We start from the raw sequence: 27,406 nt of genomic DNA on the forward strand, positions 1-27,406 counted from the left end.
GAATCTAAGCAGACCATGGAGAAAAGATATATCATAAACACAATGATAATACTTGGCTCACCCCTCTATTTTTTGCTTACAGACTGCATTAGGGGGTTTCTGTTCTGCTCAACTTCCTCCCCGACAGATTTACTTCCTCAGGGAGTGGGGGCTGGTGGGGGCAGGGGGAGGCCGGGGCTGCGTCCATGCTCCTCAAGGACTGAGATTGGTTTCTCCTCTTCCCGTCTGACTTGCTCCAGCCGCCCCTTTTCTCCCTGGTATTCTTGCCCAATTCAAGGGAGTGAGAATCTGCTTACTCCATCAGTTACCCCGGAGCCAGGCATTTCATACACACCACTGAAAATCCAGCCACTGCTTGCGCCTGACAGTTCTGGAGCAAGAAAATAAATATCTACCAAGGCATTCCTAACTTACACTCGAGGAAGGCAGGCATTTTCAGTGGAATGTTTATCAAATTGCTCCCATCTGCCCATTTCCTAGAAGTGGTGGCAGCCAAGCCCCTCGATTCCCTTTCCCAGAAAAAGGGGAGATGGGGGACACTCTAAATGTGGTCTACAGAAATCCCCACCACCCTGGGCAGGAGTGAATCCCGATCAGACAGAAATCAAATGTAAAGTGGGAACCCAGGTATGACTTCAGTGAATATGCCAAAAAATCCAAAATAATAAAGCTTTGCAAAACCATTTTCTCAGGCAACCAGAGCAGAAACAATGCTGTGCAGCGAGAGAGAAAAGGCTTTGGCAAACCTGCAGGACCTTCTCCTATGCCCACCACACTCCTAACCACTAAAGGAGATGTGCCCACTCACAGGGACCTCTGTAGGCATCCAGCCCATTCTGATTTTCAGGGTAATTTCTCTCTGAGAGCTCTGCATACTCTGCCACTCCGAGGCATAGAAAGGGCAGAACCACAGATCTAGAGTCTCGGCAGGAACGGGGCAGCCTCACCCAGGCTCTGCTGTGGGCCTCCTAGGCTTGTGCTGCTAATACTGTGGTTACTAGCCAATGTGGCTAGTTTAAATAAAATTCATTTAACTTGAGTAGAATTAAAACTTCAGTTCCTGAGTTGCATGAACCATATTCTAAGTGCTCAATAGCACTAGACAGCACATTACAGGATGACAGCAGAAACGACTGGGCCGTGGATAGCACTGTTCTCAAACTCCCCGACCTTTCTCAGTTTCCTAATGGAGGTGCCGAGAAAGCAGTGGTGGAGCTGAGGGTTGCTGGAGCAGGACCAAGCTCACCTTCCCCCGGCCCTTCCTGACCCCACCACAGGCTTCTCTCCACCCAGGGGCCTAGAGCGCCCTGCTTTGCGGAGCATGCGAGGGCCCAGGCAGCAGTCTCCTGCCTGGCTGGGCACTTGCTCCGATTTGCCACATTCACTGGGATGTCAAGGCACCTTGCTGCCCCCTCACCCCCAGCCCACTTGGCAGAGACGCAAGAATGGAGTCTGTGCAGGGGTCGCAGAGAAAGGAGATTTTCTGCTCCTAAATCCCATACTTCCTGATTGTCAGAGAAATCCTTGCCTGCTTTCTGGGTGAGGGCTTTCACCTTAAAATCAACCAATAAACAAAAAAAGCCTACCATGCCCAGTTTGAGAGCTCATAGGATCTTATTTCACTGTCAGTATAAATATCCTAGGATTCAGGCCTGAAATCCTGAGTCAATCACTCCGGCAGACCTTAGACCAATCTTTGCCCCCTGCATATTCTCTGCACGGTGCTCCCTTAACACAGGCCTGCCTTCAGTGCTGAGGAACGGCCCCAGGCCCCGCTCCTGACCCCAGCCACACTCCCAGCTCAGCGCTCTCGAATCACACACACACACACACCAGTGTCAGGCCAGCCTCCTTTCTCTACCCAGCTGGCATTTTTGCTCCTTAGATCCATAGACCTCAAGGCTACATTACTGCAGGGTCCAGTGGAAGATGGCCAGGGACTACCAGATCTTCCCTGCCCCCTCAGCCATTCATTTCCCTTCTCTCAGATCCCCACAGTGTCTCCCGGCCTGGCCCTGTCTCTCTGGGCAGAAGTGAGTTCGGGTCTATTTCTGCCACCCGTGCCCATCCTGGCTGAGTCACTGTCACACCATCCCACACACAGGCCTGTGTCCCTGAGATGTTTCTGGGGGGGCACGGTTAGCATACAGCGAGCATGTGCACACATGCCCCGCCTGGGTGCTGAGCACCGCTCTGCTCCTGGAAAGCATGGGCTCCGCGCATGTCCTCTGATTCAGGGATTCTGAACCATTGCCGGAAAGGGCAATGGAGGGGAAAAAGAAAGGAGAGAGAACCGAATGCACAGCAGCTGCCGGACAGGCAAAGCCACGGGGAGACTGCCAAGGAGGAAGCAAGAGTGATCGCCTTTCATCCTGTTTTCAAGTACCCTGCAGTTGCTGAGGAAGAAATCAGCCTGCCCTAAGCACGTGGGGACTGAGGGGGGTCAGAGATTTCGCACCAAGAGAAACAAGCATGGCCGGTCAAGGTGGCTCTGACGGGACAGCAAGTCATTCTACAAGGGCTCATAGTTTTGTTTCCTGCTCGTTGAGAAACTCGTGATTCTCACATGGTGGCAGAACAAATATAACCGTGACTTATGTTTCCCAATTTACAGAGCTGATTACATGTGCTTTCAACAGGAATATGATTATTTTTGACAGTCACAATTCTTCTTGATGGTGGAGCATTTCGAGGGCAAATGCCCCACATGCCACACTCCCTGATTTGTTTTCAGGGCCTTCCAGGTATGTGAGACACTCTCAAAGAAACGCAAATTGATGGCATCTAAGGATATGGAGATGCGGAAGTCTGAGCTCCTGTGCCTGCACGCTGTAAATAACCTTCCCAAGCACTGCCATGGAAGTCATCGGGAGAAAGATGCCAGAGAAATGTGCAAAGCAGAGAGAGCTCCTGCTTGTCTGGACACCACAGGATAGCTGTGCCCATTCCTGCTGGGCTAGAGGCCACCGAGGCCGTGCTTCCTGGCCAGGCCCTTGCTTAAAGGTGGCGGGGCTGCTGAAGACTGGAGGCTCCTGGGCGAGGGCAGCAAGGGGCAGGGAGGGGAGAGGTGCCAAGGCCAGCATGCTCCCTGCAGACCTCTTTCCAAATTTAAGGGGTGTTGGAAAGACTTGAACAAGAAAACAGGTAATTTTGATATTCTCATTCTTCATTTCAGAGGTGACATCATGTGAGTTCATTGTATTGTCAGGTCATGAAACTTCTCTAAATGTTGCATGCATTATTTTGAATATATCTCATTACATCAAAAATTGTGTGTGGCATCCAGGGATGTCTGATGTCTCCAGAGCAAAATTAAATTTCTAGATAAGTCTGGCTCTGGGAATTGCTGCTACCAAACCATCTTAGCAGGTGAGCCCAAGGCCTCTTTGGAACGGGGTGCAGCCCTCACTCACCCTCGGAGACCAGGCAGTGCTGCCCAGGCAGTGTGAAGGACACAGGCAGCCAAGGAGAAAGCTAACTCACCTGGGGTCGATCCTGTAGGTGACTGGCTGCAGCCCGGGCTGAGGGAGGCGTGGGACCAGCCGATGCGGCAGCAGCTCCAGGATTCGGTTTATAAGTAAAAACAGGCAGTGGGGGAAGAACAGCTGGTGTTGAGTCTGGTGCTAGGATTAGTCTGCAACGCTAATCACAAGAAGTGGAAAAAATTAGGAGGTCCTGCCTGCCAAGGAGGTTTTCAAACACATGCGTGTGCTGCAGTCGCGGTGGGATTCGATTCTCCCAGTGCCAGCAGGCGGGTGCCCACATCCAGGAGCTGAGCTCGTTTCTGGGCGTCACACCCAGAGTCTGGCCCTGACAGGACTTGAGAAGGTCCAGGACTCTCACTGGGCTGGGAGGAAGGAGGGGACGCTGTGCAGAGCAGGCCAGCCCTCCAGAGCTCCTCTGTGATGTCCTGGAGGGAAACTGGGGCCAACAGGCAGAGGGAGAGAGAATGTCACTGACCCCAGTGGATGTGGCGGGGTTGAATGTTACATCCGCTGCCACCTGGAGCAGAAGAAATGGGCACCCTACAGGTTGAAGTGAGATGATGTTCAGGACATACCCCTAAACCAGGGGACAGCCCAGACACCAGAAGACACAGCCTTCAAATACTTCTGCAGAAACACCATCACGTGCCCTGAACCAGGCAGTAAAATGATCTGGACCCAACCCACCAACAAGCATGGTATGGGGGAGTCTGGGGGTACCTCCCTGTCACCTCCTCCCCTGTCCACAGGGCTCCCTATCACCTCCTAGGGCACCACCACAGGCTTGCTTTCAGCAGCCCCTCACATTCGGGGATAGTTTATTTTAAAAGTGGGTTTTCCTTCAGACAGAGAAATTGAGGCAGGACTAAAGCCCCAGGTACTTGGGGACAAGGGGTGAGTGGGGAAGGACAGATTAGCCCAGCAAGGTGAAATGGGGACTTGAACTGCTATGGACTGAATGGTGTCCCTCCCAAATCCATAGGAAAGTCCTGACCTACAATGTGACTGTATTTGGAAATAGAGCCTTTATGGAAGTAATAAAGGTTAAATGAGGTTGTAAGGGTGGGGCCCCGATCCAACAGGATTATGGTCCGTAGAAGAAGAGGCTCCAGAGAAAGCTCTCTCTCTCTCTCTCTCCCTGCCACGTGAGGACACACGAGAGGGTGGCTGTCGGCAAGGTGGGTAGAGAACCTGACCGTGCTGGTGCTCTGTTTTTGGACTTCTACCCTCCAGAACTGTGAGAAACAGACCTGTTGTTTAATCCACCCAGTCCGTCATATTTTATTCTGGTGGACCGAGAGGACTAGTATAAAAAACTAACTTCATACAAAGCAAAGCCTGTATGAGATGCAGGAGGTACATCTTGATGGCAACGTGGTATGGAAAGATGACAGAAGGGTCATGGGTATTGGACGGAGGACCAGAAAATGGAAGAGAAAAGGAGGTGACAAGTTACCAGAATCTACCCTGGACTAGATGGAAGCTGAGGGAGTCTTCAGTGGTCCCCGGCTTCACTGGGGGAGCCCTCACATTGCCAGTTCTGGGTGAGGGGTCTCTCACACTATTGGCAAGTTAGGATAAGGGGTCACTCATGCCACTGCCAGGCCCTCAGGCTGAAACAAACCCTGTTGTCAGAACTTTCCGGAGAAGACTCAGCAGCCTGCACAGAGGTCTCGCTGGCCCTGTATCTTGGAAGCATGCCCCATGGATATTCATGACAAAGCACGTGTCTTTACAGCAGCCTGGACTGGTTTCAATTTGGACAACACAGAGCTGAAAAAGATGCTCAGGCTTGTGGAGGGCCTGTTCCCGAGAAACACTGTTAAGGTCACAGGAAAGCATGTCTATGGAGGAGCTGCTGGGCGGACGTTCCCCAACGCCCTGCCCCACCTTTCCCAGAAACCCCAGGACCCCGTTTTGGTGTTTCTATTTCCTTCTACAAAATGCAGAGCATTTCAAAAGACATCCAATTTCTTTTGTTGCTATTCAGTTGCCATAGTCAATTAAAATCTATCAATGGCCCTGAATGAATTTGTGCTAGGTGAAGAAAACCTCTGTGCAATCTCTCGACATGATCTCTATTACCTTATGTTACTCTAATAGCTAGAGTAATAGTTTGTTATTAATGGAATTAAGCAATTTAGTTCAAGCTTCCCAGAGGTCTTATAAGACAACTATTATAATATGTATTCTCAGATTTTCCATTGAGTACATGCCATGTGTTTTACATTACTTGCTAATGTTTCAGGAGATAGCAGTAGTATATTTAATATCTGGCTTTGTTTAATGATTCTAAGCCTCTTTCAATGTAGGTAAGTGTCACTGGAATTTTGAGCAGTTTAACAGTCTATGTTGTACAAATAATTATCTCAAATATTATTCAGCCTAATTTCAATTTGTACTTTCACTTGCCATCCATCCATCCAAAAGATTTGATCCAAATGTGTTTTCTACTTTTCTCACTGAAAACAGTCTCCTGTCTCTATGGAGAACACCAGAAAACATGCTTCAAGTGACCACACAGATACAACTGTGCATGTAAACACACACACACCCCTCTCACCAATTTAGCACATTTGAACAGTCATAACTGATCAAAGATGCAAAAAACTTTTTTTGATGGTTGCAAAACCTGTTTTTAGAAGAAATAAATGTATTCACTGCATTATGAAACAGCTTGAGAAAACAAGTTCTTACAATGTACACCATCTCTGTATTTAAATAGTTTCATTTCTATTCATGAGCTCCCTGATTAGATACATGGAAAATATCATCAGTAAAATATGAATAATTCTGACAAATTAATAGCCAATTTTTTTTTTTTCCTGAAGAATGAAAATATGTGTAAGCATCTTATCCTTCTCAGATAAACCTGCTATTAGAGGCGAATGAAAATTGTGGCCAGCCTGGCCACAGCACAAGTCCCTCTTAAACATCAAGCAAAGAAAGAAAGGCCCTGGCGAGGGGGCCTCTGGTGAGCTGCGCTGAGCCAGCATGGCAAGCGGGAAAGGGCAGCATTATTTGCAAGAACAGGTTGGGGCAACTCCCAGCTGGCCAAGACGTGGAGTGCTCTACTTAACGTTATTCTTGTGAGGGAGGCAGGACGGAGATGATGCACCGTGAGATTCTGGAGCAAGAAAGGCCTCAGAAATCATCTCTTCCAACTGCCCATTACCTCTGACCCTATTTCCATTGTTGCAGGCATGGAAGAGGTGAAAGTGATCTGCCCAAGATTACATAACCTTAAAGGACGGAGGCAGAACTTGAATTCTGGCTTTTGGGCTCAGAGTCCAAAACTTTTTCTGAGGGCTGCATGGAAATGAAATTATGCCCATCAGACTCCTGATGCCTGTGTTATGCCAGAGTGGGTGGTGGGCACGGGGGCAGGGTGGTGAATGAGACACAACGACTGCCTTCTGGGAGCTTAGAGCCCTGAGTGGGAGGTGAGGGAACAGAGATCACAGTCAACAGGATGAAATGTGGAGGTGCCAAGCGCTGAGGAAGGCTCAGGGAGAAAGACTGGCCCACATCTGGGCTCTATGCTTCCTTGCCCTGTGCCTTGAACATGTGACCCAATATTTTTTGAGTCTCAGTGGACTCATTTGTAAAAGGGGCAAAAACAATGCCTGTTTGGCAGGATTACTGCAAGGCTTTCAAAAGTAGTTATTCTAGTTAGGATTCTTCTGGTTTCACTAAGAACCTATCCATACCAGCTCATATTAAAGGAGGACATTGTGAGATGATCATAAAGTTTCAGGGGAAGCCAGCAGATGGGCAGAAACATGAAGAGCTTTAGGGACCAGCCATGACGGGCTCTGTCTCTAAGTCAAGGTTCTCCTCCTGGGACATCACCCCCCCCCTTTTCTTCCCTGCCCGTGATGGCTGCCTTTGAGGTGAGACCCTGATAGGCGTTGAGCCCCAGAATAATCGCTCTTGTCTTGCATCTGCATTGCTGTTGGTTAAAGTGCCTGGCCACAAATGGGACTCTTTCTGGTTCCCTTAATTCCTATTCCAGAGGAGAGAGATCCTATTGGTCTCTAGCTAATTTTATAAAGTAAAGATCAACCAGTCCTATGTTGCTGGCTGGTCGGAGGAAAGGCACCCTTGAAGTCAGGAATCTGCCAGTAAACTGAAACTGGAGGGGTGGAGTCACATGACTTGCAGCAGCAGCAGGGCTTGTGGGTGGGTACAGATGCTTCCAGAAGACTGTGTGGACAAGGCAGGCAGCCCCAAACATGCCTGACACAGAAGGCCCTCAAGGGTTCATTTCCTTTTCTGCACTAAAGGTATGAACAGCACATCCTGGGAGCACAAAGGAAGATGCCCGATTCCCCACTGGGGGGAGGTGAGGATGCGGATGGCATCTGAGGTGGAGGGAACAGCAGGAAGAGGCTTCATGGTACAGAGGCCCAGAGTGTGACCAGGGGTGGTGCTCTCCGCACAGGGGACCGGGGTCTCAAAGGGCAGATGTCTGGAATTTATTCTATAGGACTGGGGAAACTGGCAGCATGGTTTGTCCCCTCGAGGGATGACTGGGGGCCAGAGTGCAGGAGCTGGAAGCGGGGAGAGGAGGGGGGCAGAGGAAGGGGCGGGGGTACAAAGGTGACTCAGGTGAGAACTGGTGAAGATGAGCTGATGCAGGTCGGGGATGGAGGGTAGGCTGGAGGGAGGTTAGGACACAGCCCAGAGAGCCCAGGCCAGGGGTGGAGGGTGATGGGTGAGGGTGGGGCACTCCCATTTCTGACTGGGGTCTGGGCAGGTGGTGCGGCCATTCCCAGTGGTAGGGAGCACAGGTGGAGGCCTGTGCTGGAGGAAAGATGACTGATGAGGTCTCCTGGCACCAGAGGGGCATCCTGGGGAGGGGCAGGGGATGGGGATGTGTGCTACAGACTCTGGGGGTAAGGCTGGGAGGTGCCAGTTTATAGCCGAGGGACAGGAGATCAATAGCACTTAGAGGCTGGAAGACAGTGATAAGGGCTTCAAACTGGATGGGGATGGAACAGGCAGCTACCTGGGAGGGAGAGGATTAGGAGCGAGATGATGGTCGTGTGGGTGGGATGCAGGTGTGAGAGCGAGCTCTTGCCACAGTGATGGGATGGAACCCCCCCATGCCCACTCCCCAGCCCTTCCTAAGAGCCCCAGACCACACAGGGCCCTGCACCACTCTCCTAGAGGACCTACGGCTCACCTCCACCTTTTCCCAAACAGGAGTAAAGAGTCAATGGAGAAACTCTGGCTGAAACCCCTGGCCCACATGTCCCCACACCAAAGGTCCATCCATCTGAGCTCCGGGCTGGAAGAACAGCAGAACCGGAGGCTGCGGAGGGGCCTGGGGTGTGCCCACAGCAGGGCAGGCGCTTGTAAGGGGTGCAGGGAGAGGGGGAGACTTTCGGGGACATCGGTCCTATGAGGGGCAGTGGGCTTCCAGAGAAGAGGCGAAAGCTGCTGGTCTCCCCAGGGGCTGGAGCGCCTGCAGCCTCCTGACAAAACAGGGCAGTAAGTGCCCCATCAGGATCTGATGTGAAGGAAGGTGCAGCCTGGCTTCTCCAGCTGGCACGGCAGCTAGTCATATGGGCCCACGGCTGCCCCCCTGATCCTCCCTCAAGGAGGCTCCCGTGGTCAGCCGCTGGCGTGGGGGGTTAGGCTGGAAGCCCATGCATTTCGCAGGGCCTGAGACGGGGGTGTGCAAGAACCAGCATCAATATTGAACGGCTGCCACTCTGTTTACTTTTACAAGCCCCAACTTCCCATAAATCCAAGTCAGAATCAATCATCTTTTATGGAAGACATTAATGGCAATTCCATTATTTAAATCCAATCAATGATTGTTTTTCTGTCCCTTTGTGTTGAAGCCAAGAAGTTTGGAGGGGGCTTTTGATTAAGCAATGGAATAAAAAACGTCCAGAGACTTTGCTCGCATCTCATCATGTCAGTCAGATAACCGCGTAGGAAAGAAGGGTTCAGTTTCTCTCCATTTATCCTAGAGGGTAAGAAGGGTTTAATTCCACTGGCCTAGGAAAAATAAAAATTCCTCTCTTGTATTCACTGCATCCTGCGTGGGTGCTGTCAGACACTCGGTGTCATGGCTTTTTAAACTCAGAACTTAGCTGCGATCTACTGATTTCCAATCAGATTAAAAAAAATTTTTTTTTTTTTAACCACGAACCCAACTGTTCCAGGAATTGGCTTTTAGGGCCTACAAATTAGCTGATGGTTAGCAGAAACAAGTGGGGGCTGTTTGTTCCCAGAAGTAAAAAAGCACACACAAAAAAGACCACGCTAGTACCAAAAAACCAAGAGACCAACAGACACCCCCACAGAATATATGTGCTGTGCAGGGTGTTGCCCACGGTGGCTTCCCCCAGTTATATGCCCACTAAAACATGAATGAACGTGAGAGCACGTGGACCCCCAGACTCGCCATCAGCTGAAGCGGGCAGGAAAAAATCTGCTTAAGCACTGGAGGAAAGAGGAATATACCGAATACCAAGTTTTCTAACCCAAATGTGGGACCTGGAGTGGATGAGAATTCTCCTGATGTGAGAAGAAGGCACCCTTTTTCTCCCCAACCGACTCCCTCCCTCCTTCAGATCCTAGCATGGGTGTCACCTCCTGCAGGGAGCTCTCCCCAACCCCAGCTCCCTGGCCAGATTCCATCCCTGCACTTGTCACTGTGTGGCACTGGGTCATTCACACGCCCATCTCCCCCTGCACCTCCCCCTGTGTGCTTGGGCATCTTCAGGGACCACCTTAGTGTTATGCCCACAGGAGGGGCTCTACCACCACCAAAGGCCCCCCCCCCGGATGGAGCCTGTCTCATGCCTTCTTCTGAGCACTGTTCTCTCGGAGGCTTTAGCAGGGAGGGACTCAGTGGGGCAGGTTCCTGAGAATGCCTCCGCATGGCAGGACTTCTGACTCACCCCATTTCAGGAGGCAGCTGGCGACTAGCTGTTCTCCATTTCCACTCAAAACAAAACAAGGGAAAATGGGCTTAAATTGCAGCAAGGGAGATTTAGGTCAGATAGAAGAATGGCCTGCAAGAGTCACTGGAAAGGGGACTCTGGGAGCTGATGGAATTTCCCTCCCTGGAGATCTCTGGGAGCAGGCTTTAGTGTTGGGTTGATCCATCCCCAGGGCTCACTGCAGAAGGACAGCAGGCCTAGCAGGTCCTCAGCTCCTCCTCCCCATCAGCGCCTCACTTAGCAGCCCTAGAGCACCTCTCACTGGGAACAGGGGGGCAAATTACATGTGAACACAGGCATAACAGAGCATCGTTTCTTGGGGGCTGTTGGAGGCTTAACTCTCTGTTCTGGCCCGCAGACAGGCCATGCTCTCTGCCTCATGACAAAAGCCTGCTTCTCTCACTCCTTTGACTGCAGGGCTGAAAACTCCCCTGCCTCCTCCCGAAATGACAGTTTTGTTTCTCATCGGTCTATCCACAACCGGTGGGCATGGAAAGTCCTGACCTCATGGCCTGGGGAGCCGGCCTGGAGGCAGGAGCTTCCCTACCTCTGTGGGAGCCACAAAGTGGGGTCCTAAGTTGAAGATACCAGGGTGACAGGAAGTTTGAGCCCCAAGGAACAAAGCCTTGAACACAGGGGTGTACTCCCCTCTTTTCTGGGGTAAGCGAGAGGTAGTTTGTCTCACATTAGTCACCTTAAGTCCAGGTAATTCCAATTCTGGCCAAGGCCAGAAGCACTGCCAAGCCTGGAGGCAAATGTGTGACCACCCGCAGCAAGCATACGGGCCTCGCTACCCGTGGCTCACGGAGGCGGCATGCCCTGCACCAAATCCTGCTCCCACACTGGTCGTCTCACCTGCTTTTGATTCACATGGTCTTACACAAACCCTTTTAAGTCACTATCACTCTGTTCTGAAACTCTGAAAATAAACAGGATAGAAAGCTTCCTGCTTTTCTCTGGCTGGGCCCTGGGCATAGCTCCTGCCCCCAGCAGGCCCCTGAGGAGAGAGGGCTGGAGAGCCCTTCCCCACTCACAGGTGCCGGCAGCACCCTCAGTTCTGGTAACCCACAGTGGGGAATTGCCCCCAGTTCTGCCAGGAGCTCTCCAAGGTGCATGAAAGAGGCTGAGTCAGTTCAGTGTCTGTGTGCGGACATGGGACTGGGGCTTCATGGGCACTGCGTCCAGGACCGTGGAGGCACCACCCTTGACCGCCCTCTTTGGTCTTTGAGACTTGGCCCCTCAGAGGACACATGCTGAGGTCATCCACCAAAGGCAGGAGATGCCCGGGGGCATAATACTTGGCCATTTCTGAAAGCAGAGGAGTTCAGAAAGGGGCCAGGGAATGTATGTGTGTGTGTCAGTGTGGGAGCTTGACCAGTCGGACAGGACCAGTACCTCCCAAGAGGCAATTCTGTTCCAAGGAGATGGGAAGGTTCCGGCTGTTTCAAGCTGTCCTAGGATGCATCCAGGCGACCCATTCTCCTGGCTTTATGCCTACCAATCCTGAACACCTCACTGTCCACAGCAGGAGAGGTCAGAAGGCTAAAAAGGGCCTCTTCTTGGGCTGGCGACCGCAGTTATTGAGAAATCTGCATGCCTGGGAACCACTATGGCTTCCTCAACCACACATCCTGGCTGTGGAGGTTTGTGCAACATTCCAGATGTGTGACAATTATGGGCCTAAGGTCCAACAACTCCACCCTGAGCCTCGAAGCTCCCAACTCAGGGTGGCTCTGCTGGCCCGACAAATGTAACTAAAACCTTTCTTGAAGCCAAGGCTCAGGAAGACTGGTTGTGTGGGTGCTGGCGTTGTGCACCTCCCCAGGAGAAGCCAAGAATGGAGGCTCTCAGCAATAAGTGAGGTTCCCTCAGGGCCCTTCCCTGCCTGGGTACCTCTGGGCAGGTCCTGCAGGCACAGGGTGGCTGTATGGTCAGGAGAGAAGCAGCTCCTGGTAGAGCTAGCCCAATCCTAAAGACCAGCCCACACAGCCCGGGTTCATGCCATCTGGCAAAGAGCTCCTTCCCCAGAATGGAGTTTTCTGCAGAAGGATGGCCAGAAGGCAGCAAGTCTCCCCTGATATGGAGGAGTCCACCAGCTACGAGAAGACGAAGTTCAGAGGCAGGGTCCTGAGACTTCCCCTCCTGCTGCCCTTCCCAGTACCCTTGGCTTGGCCTCCGCTAACAAGCTACACCACCAAGGAGCTGACGGGCCCAGGGAGGCCGTGGTCTGCAGCCTCTATGAAACACACCCTGGCCCCCACCATGGGTGAGCGACACCACAGGCCATTGGGGAGGGGAGCATAGGCCTCTAGAGCTCCTAGTTTAGCAGGGAGGGCATAGCCCAGTGACAAGAGGCGAAAGCTCAGGGAGTGGGGCACACTGGCCAGGCGTGCGAGCTGCCCCATTACACCAACCCGAACACCGGACCCGGAGCTTTCTGACCTTGAACCAGAACCTGGTAAGTTATTTTGCATTTCTGAACCTCAGTTTACTTCTCCACTGAGAGGAATAACAGGACCCACATCCACAGGGTTGTCGGGAAGATTTGAGGAGAAAGTATGTGCCCTGGCCCAGCACTTGGCCAGCGCTCAGTTCCTGCTGCCTTCACTCCAGAGGCTACATCCTGCCTGAGCCCAGGGGAAGCGGTGGGGCCTCTGGCCAGGGGTGGGGCAGGAGGCTTCAGAGAGGCCAGGCCTGGGCGGGTGTTTAAGTATGGGCCGTGCTGACCCCAGAGGCAGGGAGCTGCACCATTGTGGCTGCACCTGCCCTTGCTAAGCCTTGTTCTAAATGGATTATTGTTTATTGGCGGCTTATTCCATCTCTTGGGTTATAAATTATTTACCAGATAATGACTTCATAATTGTTAATGACAGATGCCCCAAGGACATGCTGACGTGCCTTCTGAAGCCACAGTGCTCATTGTGGCCGAGTCCCAGAAGCCCCCATGTGGCCACATCCAGAGGGTCACTCCTAGGGACAGAGGCTGACTGGCCCTCAGGGATCAAACCCTCTCGTGATGCGGTCACAGGAACTGAGATCCAAAGAGGGGCAGGGATGGGCTTCCAAGCCCCAGAGCCAGCCCGTGGCAGCCCTGGGTGGGGCAAACCCCAGCGCTTCCCAGGGCCATTGTCCACCTTCCGGGTCTAGGCTGCAGGGGCAGCTGTGGGCTGAGCAGGAATTCAGAAGTTCCTGAGCACAAATTTGTCTTCAGGGTGTCAGGGGGCTGGGGGAAATGAAGTGGGGCTGTGATGGGTGCTGAGAGATCCCCCCAGGCCTGAAGTGGGTAGGAGGGGCCCCAGGATTGTCTGTGGGTAGTGAGGATGCTGCCCAGTGGTTGTCTGAGGCCTGGGGCCTGTGGTGGCCCTGGGGAGCATGGGCCTTGGGAGGACAGGGAGAGTGCATTGCCCTCACTGCCCTACGGCGGGCAGCTGTGAGCTGTTCTGCAAGGCACGGCTGGCCTTTGAGCATCCTGGGGAGCCGCTTCTGGGCGAGGCCCACATGCCATGTGCTGATCCCATCACTGAGAGATTTCTTTGTGCCAGGCTTCGGGGAGGCCCCTGCTCTCAGGGGGTGCCCAGCTGCCTCCCAGGGTGGACGAGGAAATAGCCAGGTGTCAGGCAACAGAAGGGAGCAGAGGGGCCGAGGGACCCCGGAGCACAGCCAGAGGCCGTGGAAGTTGACTTTTCCTACTCCTGCCTCCTTTTCAGTGTTGATTGTGTGCTCGGCTCTGCAGAGAGCTCACCTGCCCCAGAGAGCTCTCAGTGGCGGCCAGGGGAGCCTTGAGCACCCTAGATGGTAAAAGGACCACACTTGGCCCAACAAGAGCCAAATGGGTGCGGGGGAGAGGAACAGCATCAGGAAATCAAGGAGAGGAAATTCCCATGGGGGGTGGTGGTGGCCAGGGAGCACTTTGTCTCCCCAGGAGACGGTAGGGATGCGAGAGGCTCTCTTGGGAGATTCGGGCTTAGCACGAAGAGTGCCCAGAGGTGAGGTGCACACATGCCGGCACAAGGGTCCATCTGGATGGGAGCAGAGGCTGTGTGTGTGTTTTCACATATGTGTGTTTATTGGGGTGAGGGTCATGGGAGGTGAGTCTGGCAAGCCAGCAGAGGTCAGACTCACTTTATCCGATTCACACAGTAGCGTGACTTAGTGTATACCTGTGCAAGATGGCAGAGCACTCTGAGTGCATTTTAGAGAGCCTTGAATTGGTGCTAAATAAATAATCACACTGTTTATTCTGGGACAGAGAGGCAGGATGCCTCCTGTATGTGCTAATAGGAGGGCGAGGTGCTCCGGCTGGCTGGCGGGCCTGCCTCGTGCGCATCCATAAGCGCCGATCTGAGAAGGGACCTGCGTAGACCGTCTCTGTGTCCTGACTTTGATTTCCCACTTTCAGTGCCTGCCTTTGTACCTGGAGAAGGTGGGGCGGGTTGTTATCTCCTGCGCTGTTACTAGGTTACTTTGTAAGAGCAGAAAAGTGCTTTTAATGATTTTTTTAGTTGTTGCTGCCTTACAAACCAGAAGCTTTTATCTAAATGAGTTGCTACAAAAAAAAAAACCAACAACCACCGCACAACAGTTGCTAGGTTATGTCTGACTTACACAGGCAAGCTCAAACTCTGTGACTGAGGTGTCTAAATGTTCCCCTTTCCCATAGCGACCCTCTCACTTCCAAGTACGAGTAAAAATATGTATTGGCAGCTGTAATCAATGCACCTCCTAGTGGCCTGGATGAAAGGACTCAGTGAATAAGTGGAGGGGCCTCTAGCGTTTGATGGTAATTCTGTGTCCCGTTCAACCTGACACAGGTGGGTGACAGCCTGGGTCTGGCTGACCCATAGGTCATGGAGGGGTTAAGGTGGGAGGCACACCCAGGGTTGACTCACTCAGTTTTTTTCCTACATGAGTTTAGGTCTAGATTTGAGGCCCAGAGGATGGTCACTGAAGGGCTTGACACATAACAGGTGCTCAACTAATGTTTGTGGAAGATGAGCAGGTATGTGGCAGACACTTCATTATAAGGAGTGGCAGTTGACATGGGGGCAGGAGGGCCTCTGGATAGGAAGCAGGACTCTAGTATTAGCCTTCTCTGGGCCTCCACTTAATGCTTAGCATAGTAATGACAACAATAATCCCTCTCTGTCTACCCCCTATGGTCCCCCTATGACCAAAGAGAGGAGATATGTGAAAACACTTCGCAAACTAAAAGCAGTAGGTCATGGGAGGAGGTATGATAGTCCTATGATAGCTTTGGACATGCCGACAAATTGGCGTTGTGGCCGCGGCTGCCTGGAGCCCGAGGCTGCCAAAAGTCTCTGCTTTGGGGTCAGGGTGTGCACTGGGAGCCTGGTGGTGAGAGTACTCTGAGAGCCTTCAGCAGTGTCTCCATTATCTGAGAGGGTGACTTCAGGGGCTTAGGGCAGCATTCGATGCCCATCATGGCCAAGAGCCAGTCATCTTTCCAGCCACACATCCCAACTCACCTCTCAGAAGCCTGTGGATTTGACCCGACTAAGTTGGGTTAGTTGCTGAGTTACTCTCATCCTCTTAAACGTGAGCTCTGGGTCAGGGATTTTGTCTACTATGATCACTATTATAATCCCAGTGCCTAGAACAATGCCTGGCATCCAGCAGGTGTCCAAGAAATACTTGTTGAGTGAATGAGTTGTTCTCCATAGCACTTTGTATAAATTCCTATTGTTACATTTATTGTATCTCATTAAAAAATGTTATTTACTTGCTGGTATCCACTGGACTGCAAGCTCCTTAGGGACAGGGCTTTTGGTCTGACTTCTCTGATATACAATTGGTTGCTAGTAAGTGCTTGAGGGAATGAGGAATGAATGAGTGATGTTGAAAAACCCTTTTGTTTTACCAGGTGCTGAGCATTCCTCCTCCAGCCCCAGTGTTCCTGACTATCTGTCCTGCTGGGAGATGTTGAAGGGGAGAGAGGGAACTTGTGATTGGAAGACAAAAGCTTAAAAGTTCTTTTGAACAGCCTGTGAGTGTATGAGATCATCAAAAAGGGACAAAAGCCCACACATTTAGGAGCACCCTCAAACAGTCACCAGGCAGATGTAGGCACAGCATTTTCGCTGAGCAGGACCCCCAAAGGGCCACCACTAGACTATTTGGCATTCTTGTGCAAATTAGAAAGAGGAATCCTCTCTCTGAGCACTCACAGTGCACAGCAAAACTTGCAGAACGCAGGCTGGGGGTCAGCTCCCATGACCTCTGGGCTAGGTGCCCTCCTGTAGGGCACAAACTCACAATGTTCCCAGAAGCCCAGGCTGTGGGGCATGTTCAAAGTAAGGAAGGAGACAGGTCGCTTGGAAAATCAAACTTGGCCACAAAAATAAACTCTGAGGTTTGCAGATAAGCTATTTCTAGCCCAGGTGCCAAATGAGGTTTTGCAGCTAAAACGATCTGCTATGTGGGTCCCCCCACCCCCCACTCCCCAGCCCCCTTAGCTAAGGGGAACTGCCCCTGTTTAAGCTGTTCCTGAACAACTCTGCATCCAAGACTGGGTAAAGAGCCTACCCGTGGGGCATCTCCTGCCTTTGGCGGATGATCTCAGCCTGTTGTTTGGTGTGGGGCTGAGTCTTGCAGACCAAGGTGGGCAGATAAGAGTGGTACAGTCACTCTCCTGGGCACAGTGGTGCTCTGGTGGGCTACTTCTGTCACTGTCCTCCATGCCCCAATCCTGTGTCAGCACACAGACACTGAACTGACCCAGCCTCTTTCATGTGCCTTGGAGAGCTCCTGGCAGAACTGGGGGCAATTCCCCATCGTGGGCTACCAGAACCGAGGGCACTGCCCCGGCGCCTGTGGGTGGGGAAGGGTTCCCCAGCCATCTCTCCTCGGGGGCCTGCTGGGGGCAGGAGCTGTGCCCAGGGCCCAGCCAGAGAAAAGCGGGAAGCTTTCTATCCTGTTTATTTTAGAGTTCCAGAAATGAGTGATAGTGACTTAAAAGGGTCTGTAAGACCATGTGAATCAAAAGCAGGAGAGACGACCAGTGCGGGAGCAGGATTTGGTGCAGGGCATGCCGCCTCCATGAGCCACGGGTAGCGAGGCCCGTATGCTTGCTGCGGGTGGTCACACATTTGCGTCCAGGCACCTTGGCTTCCCGCTGGAATTGCCTGGGGAGCTTCTACAAAAGTATTAATGCCTGGGTCCCATCCTGAGAGATTTTGATCTAACTCGTGTGAACAGCCTGGATATCAGAATTTTTAACATATTCCTAGGTGATTTTAATATGCAGCCAAGGTTGAGTGCCACTGTTTAGACTTGGAAGAGGCAAAGAAGCTGATCTGCTACAGGATTCAATGTGGGCTACACTGGCAATGGCTCCAGAGAAGAATATGTGTGTGCTGAAAGGGTCCCAGCCAGGAGGTCACAGGGACAGAATAAACATTAACTGCCACAAATCCTAAATGTGGGCACATCGATATGATCTACAGGAAAAAAAGATCTAACAGTTTATACAGTTCCCATAAAAGCACTTTGAGATGGGGTGACATGAACAGGGGTGACAGTGTGACATTGCAAAGGTACCCAGCTTTCTGATGGCTTGATCCAGGCGGTAGATTTTAGAATATCTGAAAGAGTAGAGAAATTGTATATCACCAAGAATTTAGTTTTGCCAAATCTCTATAACTTCCATTTCAATTCCTCAAGGCTTAGAATCCAGGAATTTAGTAACACCTTTGAGTTGATAGTGCTTAAGGCTTTATAATACTCTGATGCCCATCCTCACGAGAACAATTAAATTAGAAGGTCTGGGGCAAGGATCCAGATGTCTGTATTTTTAAAGTCCTCCAGGTGAATCTAGTGTTCCCCGAGGACAGCTGAGCACTGCTGACCCAGGTGTGCCATCTTCTCTCCAAACCTGTCATCTTCTTCTGGGAGGGAGGAAGGTCAGGGGTTATTCTCACTTTAAGGCTGAGGAGATGGAGGCTCAGAAAGCTGCAGGGGGCTGGCCCAGAGTTAGTGGGGTGAGGTCCAGAGGCCTGCCTCCCTGTCAAGGGTGCCGTCCACCACACTGCCTGTGAGGTCTCTGCATCCTGCGATCTCTGAACTGAATAAGATCTTCTGATCACAAAGAGATAAGAGAATGGTCCCTGTCCTCGAGGAGCTCATGGTCCAGGAAGGAAGGTGAGAAGCTCAAGGCAAAGGAGAGAGAGATTCACAGCCAAGGGTGGGGTGAGCAGTGAGGCATCCTAGCTACAGGGCAGCTTTGTTTGGCCAGGCTGAGCCTGAGATGCAAACCAGCAGGTTGGTAACGGATTCTCAGGACTCTGGAAAAGTTTTCGGGACCTTAGGACAGAGGCGTCCCTGAGAATGGAGCCTGGGGGACAGCTGAAGCAGAGGTCTGAGAGGGATTGCTGAGAGGTAGAAAAGCTGAGGATGAGCTTTTAACACAAACACCCTCATTACAGCAAGAGGGAGGAGGGGCTGGAGAACCCAAGGCAGCAAGGCTGTGGGGAGCCCAAAGGAGCGAAGGCCAAGGAAAGGGTCAGCGAGGGCACCTTCGGGGTGCTCTGCTGGGTGTAGCTGCTGTGAGTGTGCAAGTCCAGGCCAGTGCACAGTGTTCTGGGGGAACAGTTCCAGGTCCCATGGGCTCTGGAGGCATCTGCAAGGTTCCCCCAGGATGCAGGGCACACAGGGAGCAAGGGGCCCGGATGGGCAGTAAGGAGTCCCAAGGATGGAGGCTGGGGATGCGGCCCAGGGCAACCCAGCATTGATAGGGGGTGGCGTGTGCCCTTCATCACCTCCAAAGCTTAGGTTAATGCCATTCTTGGCTCAGCCTTTGGTTCTGCACTAACCAGGGCCTCAGCTTTACCTCCCCTGAGCCCCATCGCAGCCAGGGTCACACACTGCAGTGCAGGTATCTGATTTCATCCCTGCCTGCTGGTTCTGGCCCCATGCTCTTGGTTGTGCTGGTGATTTTCATCAGACCACTGAGAAGCAGCCCTCCACGATCTGCATCTGAGCGGGCCCTGTTCTTAGCAGGATACACAGCCCAGTGACCTGGCCCAGTTTCCACAGGAAAGTGATAGCTTCTCCCACCAGGGCCATAGTGGGCTGTGAAACCCTCCTATCTTCTTGGGAATCCATGGGAGTCCTGCACGTGAGGGAAACGCATACCCAGCACCAGGCCACATGCTGAGTGGCTATGTGCCCAGATGTGTTTACCGAAAGCCCCAGAAGGCGCTGGTGGGCATTGTGGGAAGAAATACAGAGGTGGATCAGGTGTGATCCCACCCTCTCAGAACTGGCAAGGTGGGAGGGGAGACTGGCATGAGTTCACGGGTGAGGGTGGGGGGACATACCACCCTGGGGGGACAGGGATTTGAAGTCCACAGAGGGTGTATCCTATCAGGTGTACCTGGTGAGATTAACTTCAACGTCCCTCCCTATCCTAAAACACACGGTTCTTGAAGGTTGGGATGACTGAAGAGCCATGCGCCACCCTGTGTCGGTGGTAGGGAATAGGAGACCCCAAAATAAGAGCCATCAGACCCACCGCCCTCCAGTGTCACTATCCCCTCCACCCCCTGCCATGCTCACCATGTCTAAAACCTGAAGACGGATACTAGAAAAGCTGACTTCTGTGAAGAGCACCTCCTGAATCTTCGCTTAGACCCTTAACTCCACCTCTGCCCCCTTAGGAGCTGGAATGCCAGGCACCAGATCCCAGCTTAATTGTCTAGTTTTCCAACTCCCCACCTCTGAACCAGCAGTTACAGAAGCACAGCACTGCCCAGTGCCTGGGCGACCACCGGACAGCTGTCCCACCGGCCAGTGGTGCCATGAGGCATGTGGCAACAGCCCACCTGTCTTCAATGTCAGGACCTCCTCCGTGTCCACTGGCCACCCCACTGGGCTGCTGTGTGGCAGCAGGACGCAGTGCACAGTGGACCTTTCTTCCATTTCGGCAGCCGATGCAGGCCCAGCACAGAGCCTCATCCTGCTTCCTGCTGGCAACCATATCTACCACACCTTGCCATCCCAGAGCTGCATGTTCTTCTCTCTGAGCAAGGGTTCTGGCACCAGGGCCATCCCCAGTTCCATTGTCTCTGGGTCCACAGAGAAAGCTCTTTGACCAGCAGAGAATATGGACCTTGTTGGTCTGCTGCCCTGGCCCTCGATGCAGAAAAAAGATGGCGTTCAGGCCGCAAGCTGGCCCCAGGCAGAGGCTATGAGGCAGCAGCACACAGGGCTTCTGGGAAGACAGCATTCTTGGGGCTGCTGTGGGCTGTGCTCATCCTACAGCAGGCCTCGTGGGTAATGCAGAGGAGGCTTGAACCCACGGACTTCTAAAGGCTCACGTGTCACCAAGACATGACAGGCTGGGCCAGCTCAGCTTCAACTGTCCTGAATCCCAGTGTCCACACCTCCACCCTCCAACCTTCATTCCAGGTCCAGGCCCCTGACCCCTGACCCCTGAGCAACAGCAAATGATTAAGTGAGTATATGAAGGGTGAGTGTGGGCCACTCCAGCTCTGGGCTCCCCTGCTTCTGCAGGCACGGTCCTGGCCTGCTGGGTGGGTGTTGAAGCAACCTTGCAGATTCTTTTCATCAGATTTCTGCCCTCACATGGTAGCCCAGGTTCCCCCAACTCCCCAGACTGCCTGTGCTTCATAATCTAGGTTTAAGAATCTGGAATCAAAATTTTAGGCCAGACCTCTATAGATTTAATCTAAGGAAATAATCAAAGGACTGTGCAAAGATATACACAAAAAATGTACATTGTGGTATTATTTGTAAGAGTGAAATATTAAAATACACATTACATCACTGGTTAAGTAAATTGTGTAGATTATTATATGTAGATGATATAATGCCTTTAAAAATGCTATAGATTTATATTTGTTGACTAAAAAAGGTAGCTGTGATAGTCTGTGAAGTCAGAATAGCACCACTAAGCAGTGTGTGATCCCATGTGTGCATGTGTGTGTGAGCACTTTATATATGTACATAGGAAAAAGCCTGGAAAGAGATACTAAAATGGTTACCTTTGGTGATTATGATTATAAGTAATTTATATAATTTTAGGAGCTATCATTTAAAATATGTTTAAAATGAGCAAATAATATTTTAATGATATTTAGCAACAATTTTAATAAGAAAGTCAAATTACAAAAGAATTGTACTTTGGGAGGGCTTAAAGATCACCTAGCTGCTGGCTGCCCTCAGTTCTAACCTCCCGGGGAACCCGAGACCCATGTAGGTGAAGAAGAGTTAGAGCAGTGCTCGAGGGTTCGCTCCAGGAAGATTAGGGCCCAGGCAGCTTAGCTAGGTTCTGGGTACCAGTTAATCTGACATTTATGTAAAAATCTCACTGACCAAAAAGGCAGAGATCAGCTCCATATTCCTCACTCCCCCCAGGAAATCGGTGTTAGAGAAGAGAGATGGCTGTGCCCAGGTCTGATGCCTTCCCTACTTCCAGGTAAGCTGAGCAGAGACCTACCTTCCGCTGTCCGTCTCTGGCAAGCTCTGGATTCGTCCCCAGGATGCAAAAGTCTCGGTGGCCACCAACACTTAGCACCGCTTGAGCATCACCAGGCCAGACAGTCTAGAAAGAGAGGGGAGAAGGATGGGTGTGGGGTGGGGCAAAGATAACATCTTTTGCAAAAAGATCTCTTTAGAATTCCAGTATCACATAGATGGTCCCTGCCATCCTGTGGGGATGGAAGCTTGTCCCTCTGGGATTTCCGACTGCAGATGATCTCACAGAGATGTGCCCAAACTCTGCCATGACACTCCCGGATAAGAAGGCCAAGCAGGCAGCAGAGAACCCGAATGGCACATGCCAGACATCCCTCCCATCCCCCAAACACAAAGCCCTGATCCCCGTGGAGAAGCACAGGGTATAAGCGAGAGAATAACGGCACTGCCTTCCATCGCATCCAAATCAAGAAACCTCACAGACGGGGAGAAATAAGAGATTTAAGTCTTTCATCTAATGCTGAAAAGAGAACACGACACAGTCTCAAATTACAAAAACAAATCATTACTTCTCTTAGACAATGGGCAAGACGACCTTGAGGAGGCAAAGGATGGGTTCCCTGGAGAGAATTTCTTCAAAAACATATAGATTTAATATCAAGTAGAAAGAGGCTATTTATTAGGGGGAGGCAGGGCTACTCTGAGTTCCCTCTCTCAAATGTTATCTACGTGAAAGCCAAGCCATCTTCATGACAAGAAATGGCACCCTCCATGGCAAAAACACACGACTGTCGTTCCCTGGGAATCAATATATTTTTCTAAACTGAATATATCATTATCAATTGATTTTTCTTTTTCCTCTTAGCACTCCAGTCCCAGACAGCAGGGGAAAGCATTAATGTGCTATGAAGGATTTGGACAGGTAAATAAGTTTCTGTAAACGAATTCCACCTTCTGACGTGCATCTCTCCGACGATGCAGTGGGTCTTTCTCAGTGCTTTTCAGCTGCCACTGACGGAGATGCACATGAGCCATGTCAAATGGCCATTTAAAGCTGAAGGGGGCAAAAATATTATTTTTCCCAAGGATGGAGTGTTCCCTTTACGATTAAGAAATAACCTCTCTGGGGAAGCAAAATGAGCCAAGGTCACCATTTAATTTTGACACACAGCCAAAGTCGTGAGTACATTTCCTTTCCTGAGCCTATGTGAAGCGTGTGGGTAAATCGACCCCTTTGGCCACAAGTACTGATGATAATAAATGATCGATGTATTTCTGGGAAAGATCCTGGGCAGATAAGTGTTGGTGAAAAGAGAGGTCAGAGAGACAGCAGTAAGATCATTTTTAGATTCTTGAGAGTCTCATTCATTCATTTACCCATCCATCCATTCATTCATTTACTAAATATTTACTGAGGGCCCACTATGTATCAGGCAGGGTTCTATGCACTTGGAATACGAATGAACAAAACAAAAAATTCCTGCCCTCATGAAGCGCATCTTCCAGTGAGTAGAAACAGAATAAACAGTACACTTAAAAGAAATATGTACAAACTGAATAATATATTAGATGGTAGCCAGTGCTGCTTATTAGAGAAGAAATAGAGTGGAAGGTGTGTGTGGGGTTGAGGTACAGTTTACGGAAGGTGGTCAGGTCATGAGGAGATGACAGTCAGCACGTGGGATGGTGATGAGGGGGCGGGCTGTGTGGCTGTGGGGTCGGGAGGGCATTCCGGGCAAGGGAAGAGCCCGTGCAAAGAGCCAGTTCCCTGGGGCAGGGAGCATGACTATTCCTGGCGCAGCAAGGAGCCCACTGCGGCTGGACAGGGGGAGGCTAGTAGTGTGAGCCAGAGAGCCAAGTATGCAGATCACGTGAGGCCTGGAAGTCCACTGCAAAGGCGACTGATTGGGAACCAAGGGCCCTGGCCACCAAGCTTTAGGAGCATCCATTCTCCTGAGACAAACCTCTCTGAGGCCAGTGTCAGGCTGATCTGCTTCCCTCCTCTCCAACCCAGATGGCTAGACTCCCTAGGCTGTGCCAGATGAATAAGGCACAGGCCAGACAGGTGCTCGGAGGGGCAGCAGAGGCAGGCGAGCACCAGGGCTGCCTAACCAGCTCCGACGCCTCTGCGGTCCCCAGAGGCCACTTCTAGAGGAGATGACTAAAACTAAGTCCGAACAAAAATAAACACATGGAAAGTTGAGCTCTTTAGGACTTTCCTCTAATGTGGCTAGGAAAAGATCCTCACATGAGCTGACAAGTCAGGTATCACAGGCTGTGCTGGGCATCTTCTCTCTTCGTCCAGCTCCCCTTCCACCCTGTTCTGTGCCCTGGGGAGGCTCCCCTGATGTGCATGGAGGGTATCCCTGGGGCTCTGAGGCCCTGGGACTTCCTATTAGGTCCAGCCAATGCAGACATTGGCAGGAGATGGGGGATTGGGATGGAGTCAGGTGTTTATTCTCCTACTTCCCTTCCTCCTTGCAGTGTCTTTCTGGGCTGCCTCTGACCCTCAACTGGAGGTCATGGCTCTGGCTGGCGTGGGGGACAGGGTCCCACATAGCTCTCTCTCTGGTTCCAGGAATGGTTCCCTCCCCTTGCCTGTAGGGTTAGAGGTGGTAGTTACCCTCCCCCACCAGCAGCCCTAGGGTATTGCCCTGCTCTGGGCCCTTCATACTGGGCCTATACCTTTGGAAATATTCCTTTCATTGAACTCTCTTCAAATTATGCATTTGAATGTATCTATTTCCTGGATATATTCTAAGACAGTTAAAAGGAGGACTTTGGAATCAGACATCTGAATTAGAATTCTAACACTGCCCTTTGGTTTTGTGACACAGGCTAAGTCATTTAATTCTGATGAGCCTTCAATTCCCATTCTCAAAACTACAGAAATCGTATGTAATTATCACCCTCACCCTCACCCTCAGCAGCACCATGTCAGTATCGCTACCACCCACTCAAAGTCCCAGGGTGAACAGACCCTGTATGGTCTTTGCCACCCCAACCAGAAAATCCTCTCTTGAGGGTTTCTACCTTTTCTTACCTCATATTTGGCGCTGGTTTATATCTCAGTAATTTCATTTATATCCTCTTCTTGCTTTTCTTTCTTCTACCCAACCACCACTCCTTACAGTCAAATCCTGGGCATCCTGAGAACATTATCTTCACGTTTGAATCTGACCCCTGGCACCCATCACGTGGTCGTGTGTAACAGACCCTTCATTCATTATATTCTTCTTAGATACATTCATGCACCTAAACACATTCTACTTGGAGATGCATGGTATTTAAAGTGATCTTAAAATAAATTGTTAGAAACCCATTTCTAGTAATAATTTTGTTCCCAGGTTAACACTGTAAAACATTAAGTTTCCAAAGATTATGACCTGGGAAGATGAATCCCAGGAGTGAACCTGGGAAATCAGAGGGAGAGGAGTAGGATTTCCTGTGTCCAGGTAAGACGAGGGCACCACTGCAGGACTTGACGCCGGTCAGTCTGACCCTTTCCCTTCCACGAATTTCATCATCAAAGGGCAGCTACCAGGCTTAAGGAAAATAAAATTGAAAGGCCACAGGATGAAGAACTTTTTTACTTTAGTTTAAAAAATGCAATAGGTAATAAGTGAAAGGGGTCTCATGTCCTTCACTTTCTCAAGGCACTTCAGTTAGTCAGAATGGCTGGTATCAAAAAGACAAGAAATAAACAAGTGTCAGCTAGGATGTGGAGAAATGAAGCCTTCCTACACTGCTGGTAGGAATGTAAATAGGTGCAACCACTATGGAAATCAGTACGGACGTTCCTCAAAAAAATTAACAAGAGAAATATCATATGACCCAGTAACTCCACTTGTGGGAATTTACCCAAAGAAAATGAAATCCCTAATTCTAAAAGATATATGTACCCATCTTTTTTTTGTACCCATTTTTATTGCAGCATTATTTACAATAGCTCAGATATGGAAGCAACCTAAGTGTCCACTGATAGAAGAATGGGTAAAGAATGCATATAAATATCAATAATATAAATTATATATAATGGATAAAGGTACATGTATATAATGGAATATTACTCAGCCATAAAAAAGAATGAAATCAGGCCATTTGCAAAACATGGATGGGCCTAGAGGGTATTATGTTAAGTGAAATAAGCCAGACAGGGAAAGACAAAACCTATATGATTTCACTTAAATATGGAATCTAAAAAAACAAAACACATAAACAGACAAACAAAACAGAAATAAACTCATAAATACAGAGAACTGCTGGTTGCCATAGAGGAGGGGGCTGGGAGAAGGGCAAAATAAGTGAAAGGGATGAAGAGGCACAAACTTCCAATTATAAAATAAGTAAATCTCTGGGGATGAAAAGTACAACATAGGGAATATAGTCCATAATACTGTATAACTCGGTACACTACACTTACCATGGTGAGCATTTTGTAATGTATATAATTATTGAAACACTATGTTGTACACTTGAAACCAATGTAATACTGTACGTAAACGATACTTCAATAAAAAAAAGAGATGCTAATTGGGGTCAACAGGACATAACGGCCAATATGAAAACAAAGCCCTTGAATGGGTGGGCCCTTTGGGTTAAAAACTGCCTAAATGCTGGAGAACTACAAAATTAAACTCAAAGAAATTTTTGAAACCCTTTCTAACTCAAAGTCTATAAATAAAGATGGTTCCTGATATGAACCAAATTGATAGCCAAGAGAATTATAAACAAGGGCCCCAGGATTTTTTACTTCCCTATAAAAGATACCAATATTTTGGAGAGAAACTGCCATAAGAGAGGAGAAACCAATTAGGCATCTCCCATCTGATGCAGGATCAGAGAGCTGCCCTGCCTGGGTCTTGACCATGCTACCCAATTATGGCTCCAGCACCTAGGTAGCTCAGCACCCCTCAGCCAACTGGGAAAAGAAGATTCGTTCTTCCTGGGAAGAAAAAAGCCAAAGGAAGTGGAGGTTATAAACTATAGCAAGAAAACCAACTCCCACACCTGCCTTTCTGCCAGCCCAGGTGCAGGACTCCACAGCACCTCAGGCCCAGGGCTGGGACATCTATCCTGGAAGCATCCTGCAAGGGGAGCTCTTATCCACATTTTCTTTTAAGAAGAGAGAAAAACAAGCCATCCATTAATAATATCAACCATGGGTTCACCAAAGCCTGCAGGCAGCTTGCCAACTCCAAAATAAACACTCTCAGAAGGTTTATCCATCAGGTTTGTGACAGTTCATGGGCCAAGGCATCCGGAAGGCACTGCTTTTAAAAGGGTCAACACGCAAAGACGCAGTGCGTTAGGACAGCCCACCCAGCCCAATGCAGAGGTTTCCTCTTTCCATTAAGGAGCCAAAATTGGCCACTGATGGGACCCATTACTTATTCTCAATGCCAGGGATATGCACTACCAGGCAAGTTTTTGTGTTGCCATGTGTTCTTCAAGGGAAGAGAGGGTCCGCAGAGGCCATGACTCCTGACCGAGACGCGGGAAGTA

The 27,406-nt window shown here is 50.4% G+C and overlaps 1 protein-coding gene across 4 annotated transcripts in view; it reads right to left on the minus strand.

The window, feature by feature from the left end:
- Positions 1–27,406, minus strand: part of KLHL29 (kelch like family member 29) — a 303,849-nt gene that overhangs the window by 202,504 nt on the left and 73,939 nt on the right. For 3 of the 4 annotated variants that reach the window (XM_036881657.2, XM_057497424.1, XM_057497423.1), the window contains exon 2: positions 21,924–22,028. The gene's annotated coding sequence lies outside the window, so the exon portion shown is untranslated. Of the gene's footprint in view, positions 1–21,896; positions 22,029–27,406 lie in introns of all 4 variants that reach the window. The other variant, XM_057497422.1, reaches the window with a different exon arrangement.

This window comes from Manis pentadactyla, chromosome 2 (genome assembly GCF_030020395.1).
Source record: "Manis pentadactyla isolate mManPen7 chromosome 2, mManPen7.hap1, whole genome shotgun sequence".
NCBI classification, from domain to species: domain Eukaryota; kingdom Metazoa; phylum Chordata; class Mammalia; order Pholidota; family Manidae; genus Manis; species Manis pentadactyla.